Source organism: Colossoma macropomum, unplaced genomic scaffold, assembly GCF_904425465.1.
Source record: "Colossoma macropomum unplaced genomic scaffold, Colossoma_macropomum, whole genome shotgun sequence".
Lineage (NCBI taxonomy): Eukaryota > Metazoa > Chordata > Actinopteri > Characiformes > Serrasalmidae > Colossoma > Colossoma macropomum.
This window is the reverse complement of record NW_023494799.1, coordinates 30,402,646-30,424,035: the sequence shown is the minus strand read 5'-3', so window position 1 is coordinate 30,424,035 and position 21,390 is coordinate 30,402,646. Positions and strand designations below refer to the sequence as shown.

General features: G+C 38.9%; 1 protein-coding gene across 1 annotated transcript in view; it reads left to right on the top strand.

Annotated features, from left to right (window-relative positions):
• The window catches only part of p3h2 (prolyl 3-hydroxylase 2), a 72,726-nt gene that overhangs the window by 29,179 nt on the left and 22,157 nt on the right, over nt 1-21,390 (top strand). The window lies entirely within an intron of this gene.

The following is a 21,390-nucleotide window of genomic DNA, read 5'->3' as shown; positions in this document are numbered from 1 at the left end:
TGTAAATGTGCTCTGGATGTGTCATGACCATATGGAGTTGCTACAGTACCAATGTTCTGGAAGGGAGTTGGTGTAGTCTAGAGCCGGTATCATCAAATAGTGGCCAGATCTGGCCCACGAGCATGTTTTCTCCACACCCATCCTCCAGACCTTTTTCGGTTCTAATAAAATCTAGATGTTAAATCTATATAAAACGGATAAAGCATTGAACATTATTATAGCAGCAGCACCTACTGAAATGTGAATAATCTAGCACTATTTGAATATAAGAAGACAGCAGGTGCAGAGCACATTGAAAAGGCCGGATGAGCCGTGCTTGATAGCTGTGTTATTTTAACATAGCAACTGTTTCATTGCAGATCGGAGAGGTTGAGTAAGTGTCTTGGGACTATGGCATATTATTGAAATATATTTTTTATCAGTGCTTTATTGATTCTTGGTAGGCCTGTCACAGTCATGAAATTTTAGCTGATAAGTAATTGCTGTAAAATTATTACACAACAGTTTACAATTTTTACTTTTTTTGGTTAATTGTATTTAACTACACTGTAAAAGTGTCTCGTCAGATCTACTTAAAACAATTACTTCATGTGGTAACAAGTAATTGAACTAGTTTTATTAAACTTAAACTACATTGAAAGAATCGTTTATTCAAAGTATTTATTTAGGTTAAATAAAACTAGTTATTAAATACTTGTTACCACATGAAGTAATTTTTTTAGGTATATCTGACGAGCCACTTTTTACAGTGTATTAAAGTTCAGGCCTAAAGTTGCCAAATTGGCTGATTAGCTAACTTTCTAGTTATCAATACTTGGGAACTTGGGAACTTCCAGTTCACAGCAAACACAGCTCAAGCTTAAATAAATAAACATTACTCACCGCTTCCCTCTACTAATGAAAAGTTAGTAAGACCCATGATATGTTTTCTGCTTTCTTTTATTTACATGAATGTATCTTAAGCCAATGGCTAAAACATACCCAATTCACATTGTTTCTTGTGACATAAACGTACAGCGAACAGTTCCCGAAAAATATTTTTGATTAGGTCAAATAATTGCAATATCATTTAAATCATTTTGACCACTACAAAAAAACTATTATTTTAGCGTATCTATGAGATTCGCATTGTTATGTTACTGTGTAAGGGGCATGCAGATAACATATTCTTTGATTTTATTGATACATTTTTACTGTTAGTCCTTGAATAAATCTGTAAGCCTATGCTGGTGTGGGTTTGTGATAGTTTATTCTCCTTTCCAGTGATGCACACAAAACTAATGTCTCCCCCTTGTGGAGAATCTTCAGACTGCTAAATGTGAGAAAGTGAGTTAGTCAGTGAGATATAGGCAAGGCACAGCTTTCACTACAGCTTTGTGAGACAATGTTCTTTATGTTCTTCTTCCAACATTAAGGTAGGACTAAATAGTATCTAGGAATGTGTTGGTAACAGAGTCCTTCTATTTGAATAACTCAATATTCAAAAATAGTCAGTTCCTGGGTGGGGGTGGAGGGGGCGTTGGAGGTGAAGTGGGACTAGTGCTCCGACTGTGTCTTGTTTTCACAAAATAAATCAAATGAACATTTTTTTTTTATACTGTCGGTAAATCAGTTTTTATTGTCATTGGGGGCTGTTATCACAGCAACTTGATTAACCATCACTGGGCACAGGCCTAATAATATTGATAAAGTACCATATTGTGATTATATTGTTACACATTGTGTGTAAAATACATTGGTGAACCTTTCATGTGACATGATTGAAGATTCATATGAAACACATTTGAAATCCAGTTTATGTGTAGTTCCTTTCAATAAAACTGAAGAACCTTCAAGTAAGATCTTAGTTCAGCAGTTTCCGGGGTTAAATATTCCACCATCAGGTCCTTGACAAAGTAAAAATAGCTCATGGTTGCTCAATAGAAATGTGACTACCGGAACAGAGAAAGAATCCGGCTTCTAGGAAACGGAGCTTTAACGATAGATTGCTCTCAATGGAGCATTTACTTTACTGAGGACTGATCCTGATCCTGAAAGCAGTCCTTTCACTGGTGTTTACGCCTGCTGAGCTGGCACGGACAGACTCACTTAAATGACCTTATAAATAGTTTCTGGCAGAACTTATTAAAACCTTCAGTAGTCAAGATATATATGTTTGGACTTTTATAGGAACTTTGGATGTTTATTTTAAAGTTTCGGTCAGGTGGAAAAGGTGTGTTACTTATTGAGGACCTGGCCTTCACACTAGAGATGCCAGAGTTGACACTCAAGAGCCATTTGCAGTTGCATTTGGTGCCTGGGAATAGATCCATTTTGGCTTTAGAACAGTTAGGGGTGTTGTAGTCTAGTGCCGTGTCCAGGAGAGAGACTTTTAAGGTGAGAACGTTCAAATATTTATGAAGCGCAAGTGTTCTGTGCGAGGGTCAGTGCTTGCGTCATTTATTCTGCTTGCCCAATTAACCGAAGGAGTCTGTAACCTTTCAAGCAGGCTTTTCCGAACGAGTGTGTGTGGTGTGTGTGTGTGTGTGTGTGTGTGTGTGTGTGTGTGTGTGTGTGTGTGTGTGTGGTTCAGCTGTTTAAGTAGTCTCTCTGGAGATGAATGTGGTATTGTGCCAGGACCAGTAGCAGCTGACTGTTTTCATTGGCCTCTTGCTGTTTCATCAGACTTTTAAGCAGCTACATTTTAAGTGTATATATTTCTTGAGGGCTGGGACAATTTTGAAAGTTCAGTATTGGTACACAACATTCACTCATGCCGTGGTTCACAGGGCAACCATATGTGTAAATAAAGTAAAACCAGGACTGGATTTTCGGAGAACGGATTGTAGCACAAAGCACACATGCATTTAAAATAAATAAAAAAAGATAAATTCTAAAATTAATCAAAGTTTCATGCCCATTTTCAACAAAGTGGCCTCAGCTTTAATATTCATGTATTTATGTCAACAGCATTTTATTATAAGTCTGTATGTAAGTAGAAGTTGGTGGGCTGCAAATGTAGTTATGTTATAACTGAAGTTTGGGGGGAGGAGCATTGCTGAAACCCCTCCTTCTTTCACTCTAATGCCCTATAAATTCACATTCTCACCTTCCGTTCCTGTGATGAAGTGCTCGCAATCCCCACCGCCACCCCATCTCCTCCACGTTCCTCAGTCCTGCATCAGTCCAACTACAGCTGAGAGGGGGGATCTGGCCTTCTAGCTGCAGGCAGAAGCTGCCCAGAACTCCAGCCCAAGTTCTCAGTTCTCCCCCCTTCCTCAGTCTTCCCTCGTACTACCACTACATGTTGAAGGCATGGTCTGAACTCACAAAATGGGTATTATCAGATGTACAAGATGTATATGCATTTTGTGCAAATGATTCTCTGGTTATATTGAAACTTTACATAGGATATTATAGTTTCACATTTTCTTCCTTACTCCAAATGTAGTCAGTCAGCAGGTCTGGTGTCCGAAGTTCACTTTAGTTTTGCACTTAAGGTATGAGGTCAATGTAGCTAACAGATTCTAGAAGATGTGTACATTTTGTTTGTACTTGTTGAGACTTATAAATATATGAACAAAGACTTTAACTCATTACTATCACTTATGAACAATTTAAAACCGTTTCTGTGCATTAATAAGGGGATCTAAACTTTTTTGTTGTTTATTTAAATTCTTTTTTCATTTTCCAGCCTCTCGTGTTTTTGTTACTGTGTTTTTAAGACTGATATATGTAAGTATCCTTTGTTTTGATCGGCTGCTCTGTATTGTGCCTTATTCAAAAGTTCATTGTACGTGGATGTACGTAAATATGTAGGTTTTTGCGGCATTGCAAAAACAGTAAATTCAAAACAGGCTGTTTTTGCAGCTTCGTTCCCATAAATGGACTGGGGAGTGAATAGTATGTTTTGAAGTTTTAACAATGTTTACAGCACTACTTTATTTAAAAAAAAAAACTCTTATTCTAAAGAATTCAAGAAAATTCTGGGGATGCACACTGATATTAGATTCACATGGTATTGTGAATATTTGCTTTAAACAAAATATCAGACAGAAGTTTTAAACCAGTACATGATGATGTATGGTAGACAATGTTAGGCTATTCTAAATATCGAAATATCTGTATTTTAATTATTTTACTGCAGTTGCAAACCTACAGAAACAAGAGTTATATTACATAATGCTAATTTCAGTAAATCTTGTGCTAGTTTCTACAATTTATAAATATTTATGTATGGGCCTTGGCATAAGCGGATATGTACATGAAAAACATTAGCATCGATACATGATTTCCATATCCGTGCATCCCTAGAAAATGAGATTTTCCATGATATGGACCCTTCAAATAGTGAGCATGCAAATGCTTGCCTGCGAATAGTGAGTTTTTTCTTAAATGTCTTCGAACAAGCCTGTGTTGAAGAGCTGTCAATCTCACTATGAGGATTTCCCTTACAAAGTGCATATAGGAAACCATTGCCAGATGGAGGAATTCTGTCCAGCTCTACTGAGAACATAATCTGCTCAGATGGATACCTCCCACACAAGGCTTTCTGCCCACTCGGAGAGGACAGTGCCAGCTCAGTTACGCTACAAGATCTGTACAGCATATGATTGTCAAATTGTCAATCACTCCTAAAATACTGCGAAAGGACAAAGAAGCATATAGCCCTTGTCCACTGCCACAGATACACACACCGTCTAGAGCTGTTACACAGAACACAATCTAGAAAATTCCATCTGTTGACATCAAAACAGTGCAAGTGTGTAGTAGCAGTACATAAACACAATGCAGTTACTTCTGAGAAGATCAGATGAAAAGATATAGAAGAGGCTTGCAGATACCAGTCAAAGTGGGCCTCATGCAAGGCTGATGATTTTTTGTTTGTTTTAGCCACACTTTTTGGTCCGCTTGCTGCTTTGGCTCTAGACAAGCTGCGCTCCAGTGTGGCTTTTTGCCCAAGTAAAGCTAGCGGTCTCGGACATCTGTTAGAAATCTGCAATTTGTGCGGCTGGTGCTCTAGCTAGAGGCCTTCCTCTCGGTCACTGTTTGGCTTTGCACTCATGGAAAACGCTGCTTTTGAGGAACGTTTTTGTCTCTGTCAGTGAGCGTTTCTCAAAGCATTTTCAATTTGTTGAAAAGCTGGAGCATGTTTACATGCATCATTTTGGAGCACGGGACTGGCACGTGTCTGTACAAGCTTTAAAGATAACACCAGACTGATTGAAACATGTTTTTGCTTTATCTTCATAACTTTGTGGCGGATGTCGCTATTTGGAAAAACGGTTCTGGAGGCCTTAAGTGCTCAATTTCCCCCTGAAATGAGCTTAATTATAGCAGAAAAGTCTTTGCTAAAGCTACAATGAAAACCAAATGCACAGTCCAGACCATGGTCAATTGGCTTCTATTAGGAAATCTCACTGTTGCCCTCGGTCATACTCTACCTCCGACAGTGGGTTCTCCTTGAGTCTTTATCCTTCTGAAAGTTTACTAGAGTAGGCTTATTGAGTTGGAGTGAAAGATCATATGGCAAATTAGACAAATTAGGAACAGCTCTTCGCAACGAGGAGCTTAAGCCAGAATAGTTTTTCTTCCGCTGTTTGGCAGCTTGCAGTGACAGGCAAACTCATTCAGTGCAAAGTTTAGACATGACAACAGCTAATTCTGAACATGGAGAGCAAACCTGTAGGAGAAATATATGAGATGAAGAGTTCAAAAATGTAATTGAAGCAACCAGTGACCCCAGTTCACGAAAAAAACCTTTATTCCTTTCACCACCTCTGTTTGAATGTAGAACACCAAACAGAACGATTAAGTTTCTGTTTTTCATTTTAAATTACACAATGTCTGGCTGGGTGCGCTTGCAGACGTACAAATTTCTAAATTCTTCTACTGACTGAATGCCTTCAGGACACAAATGAGTCGGCATGTGCTTAAGACATTAACTGATGACTTGATCCGTTGTCTTGTGGTTGGGGCTGGCTGCAGAATCTGATACTTGTGCTTGTGTTAAAAGATAAAAACACTGCAGAATTAGGAATGAAGAGAGATTCATTTAAATGAATGCTACATAATAATAATTAGTATGTACTATTACATAAAATCATGGAATAAAGTCTTGCTGTCTGTTATCCAACTGGAATGCCTTTCTTCTACTATAGCTATCAAGTTAAACAAGCACTGTTGTTCATACACTACGTACAAGAAGCATTGGTACAAGCAAAAATATATCCAATAACACAACAATAATAAGCAACTATATAGTTTTTTGGGAACAACATCGAGCTCGGGATCTTCTAATGATAGGGAAAAGCCTTTTTTGGTTAAAAGATACACTAAACATGTGGAAATTAACTTTGATACAGTACATCTGCTGATGCTTCCAGCAACATCACTGATGGGAAGTTGGTCTAAAAGTAATTTTTAGATTCTTCCTAACTCTTAAGTGGACATGGGAGCAAGGACAGTAATAGTGTGTGAGTTGAAGCTTTTATATTTGTCAAATAAAAGAACATAATACATTTGCAGATCAGTAAAAACTGTGGTTGTAGTATACTGTCATCTTTGATTTGTCTAAAAACTATAATTAACCTAATAAGAATGAACGGAACTGCAAATGTCACACGCAGACCAATGTCTTTGTAGTCACTTAGCTTCGCCTGCTTTGAGGATGTGCTAAAATGTGTGGCCAAACATACATGGCTTTTTGTAGGGTTGATACCTTTTCGCGGCATCCAGTGTGTTCAACCAGCTCAGCTCAACAGCTGCAACAGTCGCATCAATGCGCTATGAATGTATATCACGTCGCCCAGCATGTTTAAAAGTACAATCTGATTCATGTGTGAGAGGTTTTTGTCTAAGATTATCTGTTATTCTAGCCTTTTATTGGTACTGGTATTGGCCATTAATGTGATCAGCCTCTAATGTAAACCTGATTTTCATTCTTTATAAAAGAGATTTTATAAATACACAACATTTCCTTTCACTATTGATCTCTGTGTTGTTAAGCCCCGGTGCACTCTGGGTGGCCTAGGAAACCTCAGCTCTCAACTTGTTTTTGTAAGAGATGTGCAACAAATCCCAACAGACATAATCTTTGACCTCACTGCTGTTTCTGATCACTACCACGAGGCTTGCAGAGAGGGCCTGCCCACCGATGAGGTCATCTTCAGGCAAGTCATGACCCCTAACCCCTCCCCTGCTCAGTGTAACCTGAGACAACCACATTAACTTCCCAAATAATTCCAAATACCGCTCCTGTGCTCATAACTGTTTTTTTAATCACTAAACTGAACTGGACATAATTATTTAAGGCACGTGCACTTTGCTCTGACTCATTTCCTGCAGTGCAGGAGTAATTAGAGGATTTTTTTTTATTATTTTGTTATTGCATGAGACATCTGCACCTCCTACTTCTCTTGGATTGCACTTCCATAATCTGCTTTGTAATTTCGCAGGTGGGTTTGCCAGGCCTGCTTGATGGATTAGTCTCCTATTCTCACAGTTGACTCAGTGCAGAGGTGAACTGAGAGGGAGGTTAAATCATGAGCCAGCAGGCCACATGCTGGCTGCTCTTGAAGCCGCATGCCGAGCAGTCAGGCCTGCTTGCCCAGTGTAACGTGACAAAGCGGGGGAGGTTAGATGCAGGGGGAGGTTAGATGCTTTTTAAAGGGGAGTTGTAAGTTACATATTCAGCATGTTTTTGATCTTCTATAAGGTGCACAGTAAGGGTGTGCTGATTTCAATACACTAACCGTAATGTATAAAACATATTAAACATTAAATCGTAATTTAAAAACTGTTTTGCCCATTACTAGACATCTGGTTGTGTACTATCAGAGTAAAGTGGGAGGGCTTATGCTATGCATTTATATCTTTATTTTATTTTGTCTTTTATTTATGAAAATATTCTAAGATATAATTTAGAACTTTGTACGGTCAAGATATATTAATAATTAATATAATATAGAAAATAATATGCATAATTAATTAAGTACTAATTAAAGAAAGTCAGTTTGGATCTTGGCCACAGAAAATCTGAAATCTGAGTCAATTTGATGGCTTTATGCCCCAATATGATCAATATGACATTGTTAAATCATGAGCTGTCTCAATTACTTGATTAAACATGATTTCTCAAAAGTAAACTTGTTTTATTTGATTATATTAATTAAAAATATTTGAGTCAACTTCTACTCCGCTGACAAAATGGCCAACAGGTCGCCTCTAGAAAGAGATTAAAAAGCTTGTTGGATGTTTCTGTCTGTCTTTAATGTCTGAAAGTCTATATGTGGTTGGTAATTGTTCAGTAAAATCAATTTTCATGATTTTTTTAAACATCTGGTTACTCAGTCATCAAAATAATTGATTGATTTCGCAATTACTATGATAGTACCAGCGCTAATTATGAGAGAATGTATGTGCAGAAGTGTAATGTATTTGTAATGGTTATAAAACATCCTTAGGTTTTCACACTTTCCTTCAAAGTGTTGCTGAATAGACCATTTGCAGGCCATAAATCAGAGGATTCGGCAAGCCGGTACAAAAATGTTACACATACTGACCCTCTGACATTGTGACTCCAGGCATTTATCATGAGCAGGCCCATGGAGGACTGAGAGGCACTTAGGAGACACAGTTCTTTGTGCAACTGCAAGTAGGCTGAGCTGGTGTCTTTCCAGGACAGTCCACACCACACTGTATGTGCTGCAGCCGTGCTGGCTGTGGATGTTTCTCGACTGGTTTTGTGTGATTAACATCAGCTGGCTGATGACAGCTCCGCTCATGCATTTGTTTCAGTGTTTGAGCTGGCTTACGTACAGTACAGTTCATTTTAGACAGTGCAGAACTGCACCTAAACTGAAACATTCACGTTTCAGTGTTCTTTCTTCTCAAAATCTGAGAAAAAGCTTTGCTGTTTGGTTTGAGGGCCGTACAACTAGGTATGCAAGTTAATGAGGTCAGTGTGAATATTTTTTTTTGCTTCATTCCAGCATTTCAGCTGTGTCATTATAAAAGGGCCCATGTCATATGTTTTTCTTGTATTTAGTTTTTTTTCTTTGAGGTCCACTTACATGGTTGTGTTTCCAAAAACAGTCGTAATTCATTGTTGCGGGCCACTTTCCAATAGCTCTTTATCCCTCAAGTTGTACTGTGCCTTCAAGACTGATATATGTAAATGACCTCTTTTCCGATTTGCTGCCCTGCTGCCTTCTTATAACTTAAAGGTGATAAAACATTTTTCCTTGCTTTTTTGAAGTAAGAGTTTGTGTAAAAGTTTTGAAACATACCATTTGACTCCCCAGTCCATACAGTCGGTATATGAAATTAAAAGCAGCCTGTTATGATTTGTTTTCCCCTATTCAGCATACAGTAGTTTGGCCACGCCCATTAATGCTGAGGTTATATGGAATATTTCAGCATGGAATGCTTTATAAATGAGGCACAATACAGGTTAGCCAAGCAGAACAGAGGTTGTTCATGGATATGGGCCCTTTAAGAATAAATGAACTGATTGAACTGCTGTGGGCTGAGTTGCTGTATAGATGTAAATGCACTGATTTGTGTGACATCATAAAGTCAATGAATTCAAAATGGGCTTTTTTGCAGCTTAGTTTCCATAGATGTGGACTGTATGGATTGTGCAGTAAAAAAAAACTTTTTAAAACTTATGTAACAGTGTTTATAAGTTATATCATAAAAATGACCCTTTTAACCCCTAAAATTCACTTCTCATTCTCCTAACTACTGTAAAAGAGTAGTCATTGAATAATAAGCCTTTAAATTAACTGAACAAGCTTACTTTTCAGCCAACTTCAAGGGGTTAACTCCACTCTTAGTAATTGTTCACTGTTCTCTGGTCTCTGCTGAGCTTCTAGAGAGCAAACAAGCCTTTTCACTTCTGCATACCCCCCAGCCCCCTCCCCAGAAAGAAAACAATATCAAATTAAACAAAAACAAACAGAACAAAACAAAATAACAGCCCTAATAAATCATTATGCACAGTCAGATGGGTTCCACCTCCCTCTGAGTACTTCAGGGGCTTCATTTCTCATTAAAGCCATGTTATCAAGATCCACACTGAGAGAGATGCCTGAAGAGCCACCCTCCAGACTCCATCATGAGATCCACTTCAGCTCTCCCCCAGAGAAGCTGCCTGGCAGGCTGCTGTCAGTACACGGTGGTTCCAGTCATCCAAAGCTAACAGCCCCCAACACTGAGTCACATTAGGTAACTGCCTTTCCCTGTGTCCTGAAATGAGAGGCGCATATCAGCATGTGATCAGTGCAGAACTGTGAATTCATTGTGAGTTGGCTGACCTTGTAACTGCCCTCTAAAAGAGCAATAATTTAAAAATTGGATTTTATTTTTCCCATAAATACCACTTAAAATGCTTGCATGTTTTAATATACCAAAAAGACTTTGCTTCCATGTAAGGATCACGTTTTTACATTTACACCAGGCACATCAGTTTTCCATGATATGACCTCTGTCATAAATACCACAGCATTACTTAAAACCTCTGTCTATGTAGTCTCTGCCATACTGTATCGAAACCTCACTATCCTGGGACGGCACATACTCACCAGAGGCACAGTTATGTGTAAAGTTCACTGCTCGGTTTATATCTTTTAAAGTGCTGGCCCATGTAGCATTATTGCGCAGTTCAGTGTGCTTGGAGGACGATGTTCACTTCATCAGACTGTCTGATCAAGCAGATATCCCCACTGAGGTGTTATGTTGTTTACACAGTACTGTGCAAAGTCAAGGACCACCCTTTCATCTATTTAATTCCCAGCCAAAAGGGCCAGCAAGGAAGCATAAGTTATTCATTTTTCAAAAGCGGGAAACATTTAACAGAAGACAACACAAAAGCCTCAACAACTGAATGTAATATTGCGTGTTTCAGTATTTAGTGTGTTTGTCTTTAGTACAGCTTTCATTCTTTTTAGGAGACTTGCTTTCAGCTTTTAGAAGAAATCCAGGATATTTTTTCCACAACTACAAAGTTCAGTCATAGAAGTTGGTTTGCATTTTCTGCTTCTTCCGATCAAAATAATCTCAATTATGAATTTTGATTAATCAGTCCATAAACACTTACTCCACATCTCCGTTGTTTTGGTGTTCTAATGCAGTTTTCTCCTTTTTTGTCTATTTCTTTTTCTCAGTAACAGTTTTTTTTAGCTGCTTGTCCATTCAGACCCATAGGGTTGTCTTCTCACAGTAGTAGGATGGACAGAAACACTTGTGGTGTTGGAGTTTAATTTCCTCCTCTGTCTCAAAGATGAAAGCTTTAAGTAGTGCTTATCTGATGGTGACAGTTTTGGTGGTCTTCCAGGTCTTGCGTGGTTGATTAGAGTCCCACCTTCTCTACATCTTTTAATCAATTTTTTGAACTCTCGTGTTCCTTCACTTTCCTTTAACTTTCCCCTTCCTCATGCAAGTGGGTTATCTTGTATCTAAATTGTGCTTAATATATAACTTTCACTTTAAGGCCATTTTGCCTGGAAATTAATAAATGACTTTTTGTTTTCACACAATGAGATCATCACCATTTCATCCCCAACCAAAGCTCTCAGTGATAGACAATCATTCTTTCCTCCAGTGTTCCTCAATATGATATCACTTTGTGTCTCACAGACGGATCTGTCGAGTTTTCCATTCAAGTTAGTTCCTTGCGTATCCATTTCCACTGATTCAGCTGAATGATACAAAGGAACACATGTTGATTTAATCAGCTTTACGCACCTAACCTTGACATCCTTCTTCCTCTTCAGGTTTCCAACAAAAAGATCCTGAATGTGAACCAGATCACACTGACCCTAGAGTTTTGACAGCAACTGAATTTGGGCCTGAACTCAACAGCACAAAAATATGAATCACTGGAAGCCCTTTGCCTTTTCTCCTGAACCTGTCTTTGAAGAAAAATGGAAAAAGAACTCTTTGGTTGTTTATGTTGTCAGAGAAGAAAAAATGGTTTGGACATCTGATGTGACGTTAGTATTTTAAGAGAACGTGCGGAGAAGCTGTGGGCCTCATCAGAGCTAATAAAGGCACGGTGTGTTTTTGCACGTATTTAACTTTCTTTGCCCAAAAGAAAATAGAGCGTCTTTTCGAGTGGAGAAATGTTAAGAATGCCAAGTAAAACTCTTGTTTTATCTGTTAGCGTTATTTATGATGCTTTTCCAGTCCAGTGCATCCCTGGTCAGGGTCAGAGGGGGGCGACTGTGGCAGCTGCTATAGATCTTTCAAAGCTCACAGAAAAAGACCCTCAAAGGAAGATGGATTGTTCCTGACTATGCAAGATTAGTCTGACAATGAGTGTCTCTGGTTCGAAACCAAAATCCTGTTTGAGGCAGTGGGTAATGTTGCGTAATCACAAAATGTCTTGGAGTGTCCCGTGCTTTTGTTCCAGCTAACCTTACAGAGTTTTCCAGTCCTACAGATGGATTTCAGCACGAACAAATGCGTTTCACAGATCTTGTGGGAGGAGAGTTGAAGGAAACACGCTTTGGCTGGTTTTGTGAGAGGATGAATGGTAGCATTGTCTGGGCACAGAGATACCATTGACCCCTTTGTGTCTGCCATAAGGGTCTGCTGTGTGTGAACAAAGTGCTTTAGATTTGACACTCCCAACACCACTGTGAAGCCAGCCGCTCCCTCTTTTTCCACCCTTACATCGTATGGATACAGTGGTGGAACAGATCCCGCCTGCCTGGACAAGGGCTGCTTAGAGACGCGTATGAGGCTGCCTACTCATGTAAGCCTTCTTAAAGTGCTTTGTGACCACGGTCCAGTAGGAGAAATCTTTCCAAGCATAACCCAAATTTAACTTAAGTAAACCACCCTTGATTTCATCAGACATTTGGCCTTTGAATACAGCTCCCTAGAGGAAAGCAAAAATGTTGCAGGTTTGGTTGGTTTGTTCCCAGCTGCCCTGTGGGGTGCTGGTCATTAAGGGGTATTAGGGTAAACTAGTCCAAGGGATATTGACCTCTGAGGCCCAGGGCTCTGGAAGAATGCGAGATGAGACTCGAAGGCGGCAGAACATTTGCTATGTATAGCCTTGAGTACTCTGAGATCTAGACCAAGAAACCCCGCAGCGTGGAAGGAGAAGAGCAAAACGAGCAGAAAGACAGAACCACCGGACACATTTACACTGTCAATACCTAATTGGAAACTTTTCAGTCTCTTAGAAAAGGCCCTTTGTGCCGCTCCTGTATAAACCAAGGAAGATCCATGTTTAGAAATAACTCCGAAGCACACACACAGCATGTTTTCAGAAGCTCCCAGGAGATCGAGAATAAGTGTTTTTTAGGTGAGTGAACTTAACCAACCTCAGGAAGATATTTTAGGAGTGTTTTCCCGACAGATTTTCACAAACACAACTTTGTCTTTGGGTTGATGACATGATGCCCTAGGCCATATTTCTGCCTTCTTTATGTGAATACATTTTCAGTGCATCCAAATAAAATTCATTTAATGCCTCTTAAATTCTAAAAATATCAGTTGGTGTGATCCTCCAACCGTATATGGGTCATTCTCCATTTGGAGTGGAAAACTATGTCACAAAGGTTTCAGGGCTTAAAATATTAGGCGCAATAATAATATTTTTCCCTGATGATTTCTCTGATTTTTCTTTTTTTGTCCTGTTTCATAGTTGTTCTGCATCTGTAAAACAGCTTGTCACAAAACCAGTTTTCAACATTTGAGAAACCATTTTTATTATAAGACAATATTTCTAAGAGGTCTAATTTAGGAATTTTGTATAAAAAACAGATATGTGTGTACTTTTTATATCATTGATGTTATACTGTATTTTTAAAATATATATTTTATTTAAAAAATACATTTGTCACAGAGATTTTAGTCACTGGTGTTATTTCATTAATTTATTAGTAATTTTGTTTATCAGTCTACACATAACTTCTGTGTGTCACTGGTGTTATGTGCTTTAATGGCTGGATAATTAATGCCATACATGATTTTTATTACTGATTTCAAATAGTTGCACAAGGTCACCTGACTATCAATGAGTCAGCCAATTTACAAAATCCTCAGTTTTAACCAGAATCACTGGAGTCACAGTCACTGGTGTTAAACCATTTTCATATAACACCAGGGTCTGTAAAATATGTTTGGAATTAAGCTCTCCTTTTTGCAAGTATGATAATAGGAGATGTTAATGGACATATTAAGATTATTTAGTTGTCGGATGAAAGAATTTTATTTAATTAAAAATTTAAAAATAAATTACAAATGGAGAATGACCCATATGCAGATTACATAAACTATTAAAAAAGGTTAGTGATATGAAGTTCTAAATAACAGAGTTTAGAATGATTTTAGATTTAAAACCTTCAGAATCACAGCATATTGAAAATTGGGCAACCATTTAAATAATGAACTGATTTAAAAACCTTTGGCGGTAAATTCAGATTCCTTCAGATTTCATGCGGCACAACAGACTACAAAGAAATTTAATTCTGAGATGCTTTTAAGAAAGAGTGAGCAGCGTATTGCATCATAAAGAGCACAACAAGTGATCTTCATAGTGAAATGCCAAGGTCACTAATCCTTTCTTGAATATTGCAAATTGTGTCATTTTTGAATGATGGTTAAAAAGCTTCACAATATTTTTGCCACCTGACATTTTCTGGGTTAGTTGTTAAAAATGAATTTGTACTATTGTAAAATCTATGAAAATTATTATATATAATATAAAATTATAAATTAAAAAATATATATTAAATATATATAATAAATATAAATTATATATTTTTGCAGATACAAAAGAACATCCTTTTAAATAAGATTTGTTGTAATTACTATTTGACAGCCTTGTATATCATTGCCTCTTTGCTTACTGCATTGCCTAGCGAGATATTTATTCGAGTGATTTAGGCTCCGAATCCAAGTAGGACTTTTTGCCCAATTGCTTTCATATGTCTAACAGTGGAGGTGCATAGTTTGAGTCGTAGATCATTTATGGGCAGCGCTGATGCCAATTTATCTCCATTTTGTCTAAGCCCTGTGGCCGTGTACACTGAAGTTAACTAAAGTCAACATGCTTAATTCAAACAAGAACCAACCATAAGAGCCCCATCAAGAAGCAGACCACACATAGGCTACAGAGCCTTCCATTCAGGAATGGCTTTAAGTCCAGCGGTGTACAGTAGGAGGATTATTCCATGCCTCTTTTAGCTCTGAGCTTTTTCCAGCCGTCTCATGTCTCCACGTGCTGACCCTAATGAAAGAGGCTGTGTGTGCCATTAGCCTTAAAGGCATTCTTCAGACATTACCTTACTGGATCAGTGTGTCTAGAGCGGTAAACGGTGGGGAAAGGCAGAAAGGAGCTAGTGTGTCTGAGTGCCGATGAGGAGGGAGGTGCAAGGAAGCCACAAGCAGACGCATGACATCATAAGTAAGCTTCCCACAAGCTGCCGGTGTCTTCTGAAGAGTACGTGGGCCGTGTCACACGTGCTTTACAGTACTTTGCCTTCCTTGTTTGAACAAGCTGTGGATTAGTGGTGGTGAAAATTAACAAGTAGTCGGGTGCTTCTTTTCTCACGTAGCAGAGCGACTTCAGAAACATGAAAGTTTGTTTTATAGATTGCCAAGGACAAATATTTAGAACGGAGTGAATCAGTACACTGTACATTTGCCAAATTTCTTGTTTATTATTGAAGAGTGAGATACTGACCTTAAATAAATAAATCAACAAACAGATAAATAAATGTGTTGAAAGAAAGAATGAATAAATGTTGAAAATAGGCCTTTAGAACGTAACAGTGTGGGTCGACTAGCAGCGGTTAAAATGCTCATGGCAAATTTTGTAACGCCTCTATTTTGTGGAAAAGCAGTTAGAATTCTTCCTAAGGTATTAGTTTTTACTGGTATGCCAAACAAGCCAGTTAACAACGCATAAAGAGTATAAAACACATTGACAGTAACCCTGTACCTCTCTGAGGTTGGGGAGTGGGTGAACATGACCCTGAAAGAAACAATGGATGATGAGAATGATTTGTAAACAAGCTGGGGTGAAATATGTGACATGTTAGCATTATAAGGTTTTTTTATGGCTGGTTAAAAAATATTTAGGCTATAGTCTCAAAGCCCAGGTCAGGTAACATCTGTAGGGAACAAGCTTAAACATGGCATTTTCTGCAAATTTGTGTGCACAATTTCTGTTTATCTGCTGAGCTAAACAGCTGAATTTATAGAAAAAAATACAACATAAAATATAAAATGTACCATAACTTTTGCACAGGCCACATTTTATGCTTTGTTTTTTCCCCAATATGTTCCATTCAGCAAATAAAGAGTAATTGTGCATTAAAATGTGCAGAGTTGTGTTCTCTGTAGAGGATGTGTGCTTAAGTAATTTGGCCAGGGCCCCTAAACTTTATAACTGTTATGAATAGTGTGGCTGGTCCAATTCTGAATTACACAGAACACTTTGTATTTGCAGGACAGTGACACAGTCAGCCTATCTGCTAACCTTCATTAGCTTGAATGCATCTCCAGCCTTACTGCCATTCTATTTATGCTCTTCACTGGGCGTCAGCTGGGAAAAACTTGGAAAGCCGTCTTTAACTTGGCCGCGGTTAAACCCCACATCAAGGTGGACTTTTTCCTTTTTACAGCCTGGAGGTTAATAGTTTGTGTATTCTGGCAGTGGGCAGCTGTGGCTGGACAGACTGAGTAATCAGCAGGTCTACAGGTGCTCTTACTGTTCAGTGGAGCCTAATTTTTACTTGAAAGAGCGTTTCTGACTTCTGTAGTGTGGTGATGGTTATCAGAAGTAGTAAATGTAGTAAATGAAGTGGACAAAAATATGTTGCATAGCAAAAACAGTAGCTGTTTGTACTTTTGACCCATGCTATAGATTGCAGTATGCATGCACATGATAGACCCAACACTGTAATAAGTGGAAAAGGGCAAATGTTGATTTGAAGTGTTTTTGGGGTTTGAATTAATGTAAACCATTACTTTTGTTTTTTAAGTTGGCTTGAAAAAGCCAACCTGTTGTTCTTTGTTATCATTTTCTTCTTATAATTATTCTAAGCTTCTTTTTTTTTTACCATTTTCATGGATTGCGTTCACAAAAATAGTGGAACGTTAAGAAAGTTCATGTCTACCTGCCCCAAATGATGTCAAAAAGGACGCACATACTGTACATACTAGCACATAGAAACACTTGTGTTAGCAGTCACCCGGAATAGCATAGAAACAGCCTAGCGACACCTTAGCAACCACCTGGGATACCAGAACAACAATCCAGCAAAACACCCTAGCAACCACCTGGAGTACCATACCCATTTTCATCTCTAAATGCAACCATCAGGTTTTTGTTAGCAGTCTCCTATTCTTGCGCTACATTTCGCAGGAGGTCTACAATGTTTGCCCGGGTGTAACTTTTGTGTACTGCTCTAGTCTAGAGAATGTGAGACAGCAGTCGCCAGTCCTCAATGGGATAAGGTGCTGTTATAGTCACATAGGCATCCACTGCCTGTGACGTCTGTGCATCTCAATGTAATTCTTTCTGCTGTACTCAAAGATTCCTCACCTTTAAGCTTCTCTTCCCTGTAGAGCAGTGGTAAAGTTCTGTCACTGAAAAAATGTAGTCACATACCTGGGTTCCAGTGTCTTGAGCATGTAGCAAAAGTTTTAGCTTTTTACAACATTGTATGGACTCTTTACGCATGAAGTAGGTAAGAATTGTGTTACCTTCTTGGCTCGCTCAGAATTGGAAGGTAGCTTAGTCAAGCCAAGTGTGTCCAGTGCTGTTGGTTTTTCAGTGAAGCTGATTCAACATTGGCTCTGCCGTCAACAAACCAGAAGTCAGCTTCTTATTCGCAAGCTTGTTGTTCAGATTTTCCCATTCCACCTTAAATAATGCAGAGATTATTTTCTTTTTTCAGAATGAAACAGCTGTACCATGTGAGGTGGAACGGGAATATCCAAACAAGAAACCGGCAAATAAGATAAGACTTCGAACAAGAAGCTCTTACCCCAGTGAAACAAGAACTTATTGGTTACCACTTAATAGTTTGTAGAACTGTTATTTTCTGGTGCCTTTCAGAATGTAAGTGCTGCACCATTTAATGTGAAACGGGAAAATCCGAACAAGAAGTTGGTGAATAGGAAGCTTACTTCGGCCTGATTTGCTATCATCGGTTAATGCTATATCTGGATGGTGGCTTGTGAGATTAGCCCTTATGTTTGTAGTGTTCCCAGAGTTAGTACCTTATTTTCATACGACACTCTTTGCAAATCACATATGTCATATCCATGTCCTTTGTCCCTCTGGTAACTGTCACTTCTGCTGACCTCACCAGAAAAAAACTTAGCACCATTTAGTGCACTGGAAAAGCAATTGAGTCTATTGTTCTATTACCTTAAAGATTAATTTGTATTTGTGCGGTTTATATAATAAAATATGCATACATGGCACCCGTGTATCGATACAGCATTTCCATGCAAAACATCGCAATAATATGCTGAATTGATTTTTTCCTCCACCCCTAGGAGCTATGGCTGAAATAGAGTTTTTATATCTATGGCAATTTGGATGAAAGGATGCAACTTTAATAACATTGTTGTCTGACAAGTTTTGTCTTGACTGATTACATTGGAAATTGTTTATATTCAGCATGACTGGCAAAACTATGTAGTACACAGACCAGCATTTGAATACATGATATAAACACCTAATCAGCCCATCCTGCTATTTTGAGCCCAGTGGTGGTGGTGTGTGCGCGTGTGACAGACAGAAGGGCATACAGGAATGCAGTCAATGCCAGCTCGATCTTTAGCCTTTCAGAGGAAGCCAAGCATGCCCCCAGAGCCTTTCATTCTCCGCTCTTTCCCCTGCAGATGAAAGAGCCAAACCTTGGCTGTGTCGCAAAAGGGGAGTGGGGGAAAAAAGGAAAGAGCAGAATGATTTGGGGTCAGCCCACCCTCCATGGGGGAGGAGTGGTGTTGGCTCTCTGTCATGGTCAGGAGGATTGGTATGACTTTGTGCTGACATCTTGTAACAAATGATCAAATATGGTCATGGAAAACTAGATGTGTTTTTTTTAGCAAAAATGTCTTACTTTTGTGGCAAAAATGTCATATAAGACATTTAACGATACACACACACACACACACACACACACACACCTCCTTGGTCACAGGGGGTGCTGGATCTGGATCCTATCCCAGCAGTCATCGGGCAGAAGGCAGGAAACACCCTGGACACCCATCACAGGGCAGACACACCATAGACATGTACATTCACACACACATTCACACCTAGGGGCAATATAGCATCTCCAGTTGGCCTGACTGCATGTCTGGGAGGTAACCAGAGTACCCAGAGGAAACCCATGCAGACACAGGGAGAAGCTACAAACTCCACACAGGAAGGACCCTGGACGCCCGGCCGGGGAATCGAACCCAGGCCCTTCTTGCTGTGAGGTGACAGCGCTACAAGAAAAATGTAGAATAGAGCCCTTGTAGGTTAACCTGGAACCCAGTAACAAAGGTTTTGAATTTTCAATCCTAGAATTGACTGGGATGTTTTTGCCTCAGCACCCTGTGGCTGTTTGCTTGATGCCAATCTATGGAATACAGATGGTTAAGTCATGCCCTTGAAACTTGAAAGGGATTTAATCTGATAAGATTCTTGACTATTGTCATTAAGTGGATGTGGGCTTGTTTCTATCCAACACACTTGCTCACCGTAAACAGCCTGCAGTTTCATAAACAGAAAATTTGTCATTCATCTTTAACAGTTTAATCACTCTCAGACACTGTAAAGCTAGAAATACATCGTCTCATAACATATCATATGATTTTCTACCGGCTGTATGGTATAATGCAGTGTGGTTATATATCAAATATTTTATTGTCATTTCAACTGCCAAGTGAACCGAACTATACCTGAGTACAGCTGATGAATTGGGGACCCTTCTTGTTGGGGTACTAAGCGTGCCAAGCCAAAACGTGTGGGTTGAGCTAATAATAGTGCAAAATACTGATCAAATTCAATTGTTAGTTTTCTGTAGTTGCTGTTACTTAAATGTTAGTAACTGAGTGAAACTGAGTCAGTTGTGTTGTTTCATTGAAATACATTACTGTCAGGCTTACCTGAGAAGTGTTGGTTTGGTCAATGCAACCTTGTGTAGTAAAACTCAACATCTTTTCTGTAGGATCCTGGCTTTTTTTGGTCTTTTCTCCCAGCATACCTTCCCTCATGTGTGTATCATCCTACACCCTTGCGATCAATAGCAATTTTGTATAATAATTAATAATAGTTTTGCCTCCTCAAAGGTCAAAAGGAAGTGGCCGTGCTGCGCATGTTTAAGAGGAAGTGTGCTAGCCTTAACCCTCACAACTTGGTAGCATCATGTCATAAAGGGGGACTTAGCTAGCATCTAGAATTGACAGTGACTAAATTAGAGAGAAAATTGGGTTTTAAAAAATCCCCACAAAAAGTAATCTTTAATACTTGTGTAGTATACTTAGGTACTTAAGTTGATATCAATGTAACAATTCCAGTAGTATTACTGTAGATGGGGTTCTTAACCTGGGGTTTGCAACATGGTCCCATGGGGGGGGGGGCATGAACTGCGGTTCAAGAATGGTGCTCCTTATCAAACAGAGAAAATAATTTTGTAATAATGCGTAATATGTAATACAAATTCTGCTGAATGGCTCCAACTATAGGCCACAGAGGAGAAGCTTATGTCAATTATAAATTCCTATTGCATGAGGTCATTACAGAGGGAGGGTCTTGACTGACCACTAAACTTGAAGCATTTTTTCAATGCTAGGCAACAGATATGTGATTTGTGGCGAGTTCTAACTAAGGAACGCAGGCCCAGTAAGTGTGTAGACGTACTGTTTGATTATGCGTATATTCTTTAATGTGTACACTGGTGTGTGTTGGTCAGGGGCCTTTCGTGGGGCGGGTTGACAAACATGGTGTGGCAAAATATTTTTATTACCATAAGAGTCGCTCTGTGTAAAAGGTTAAGAACCGCTGGTGCAAATCCTTTTCACAAGGATATATCTGTATCCCCTTGATATGGTATCTCAGTTCCTTTCTAAAAGAGCTCAGAGTTCGGTTTAGATTGGTGATGTTTTCTTGTTGGTATTTTTTCCACAGTAATTCATTTGGCAGCTATTTTAATAAATGCAGCTCATTTGGATCAGTCGAATCAAAAGGGAGTTAAATTAGTATGTTATTATAAGAAGAAAGTTTACGGAAAGCGTGGAGGATGCCAAGCTCCGGAGCAGATCTGAGGTCTGCGCTTCATCAAGACTGGAAAATATCAGCTAACGGCCCCTCGGTTTACACCATGAACTTGTTTTGACATTTTCCTCCAGTGCTACCCAGTTCATATGAATTCTCCTTAGAAT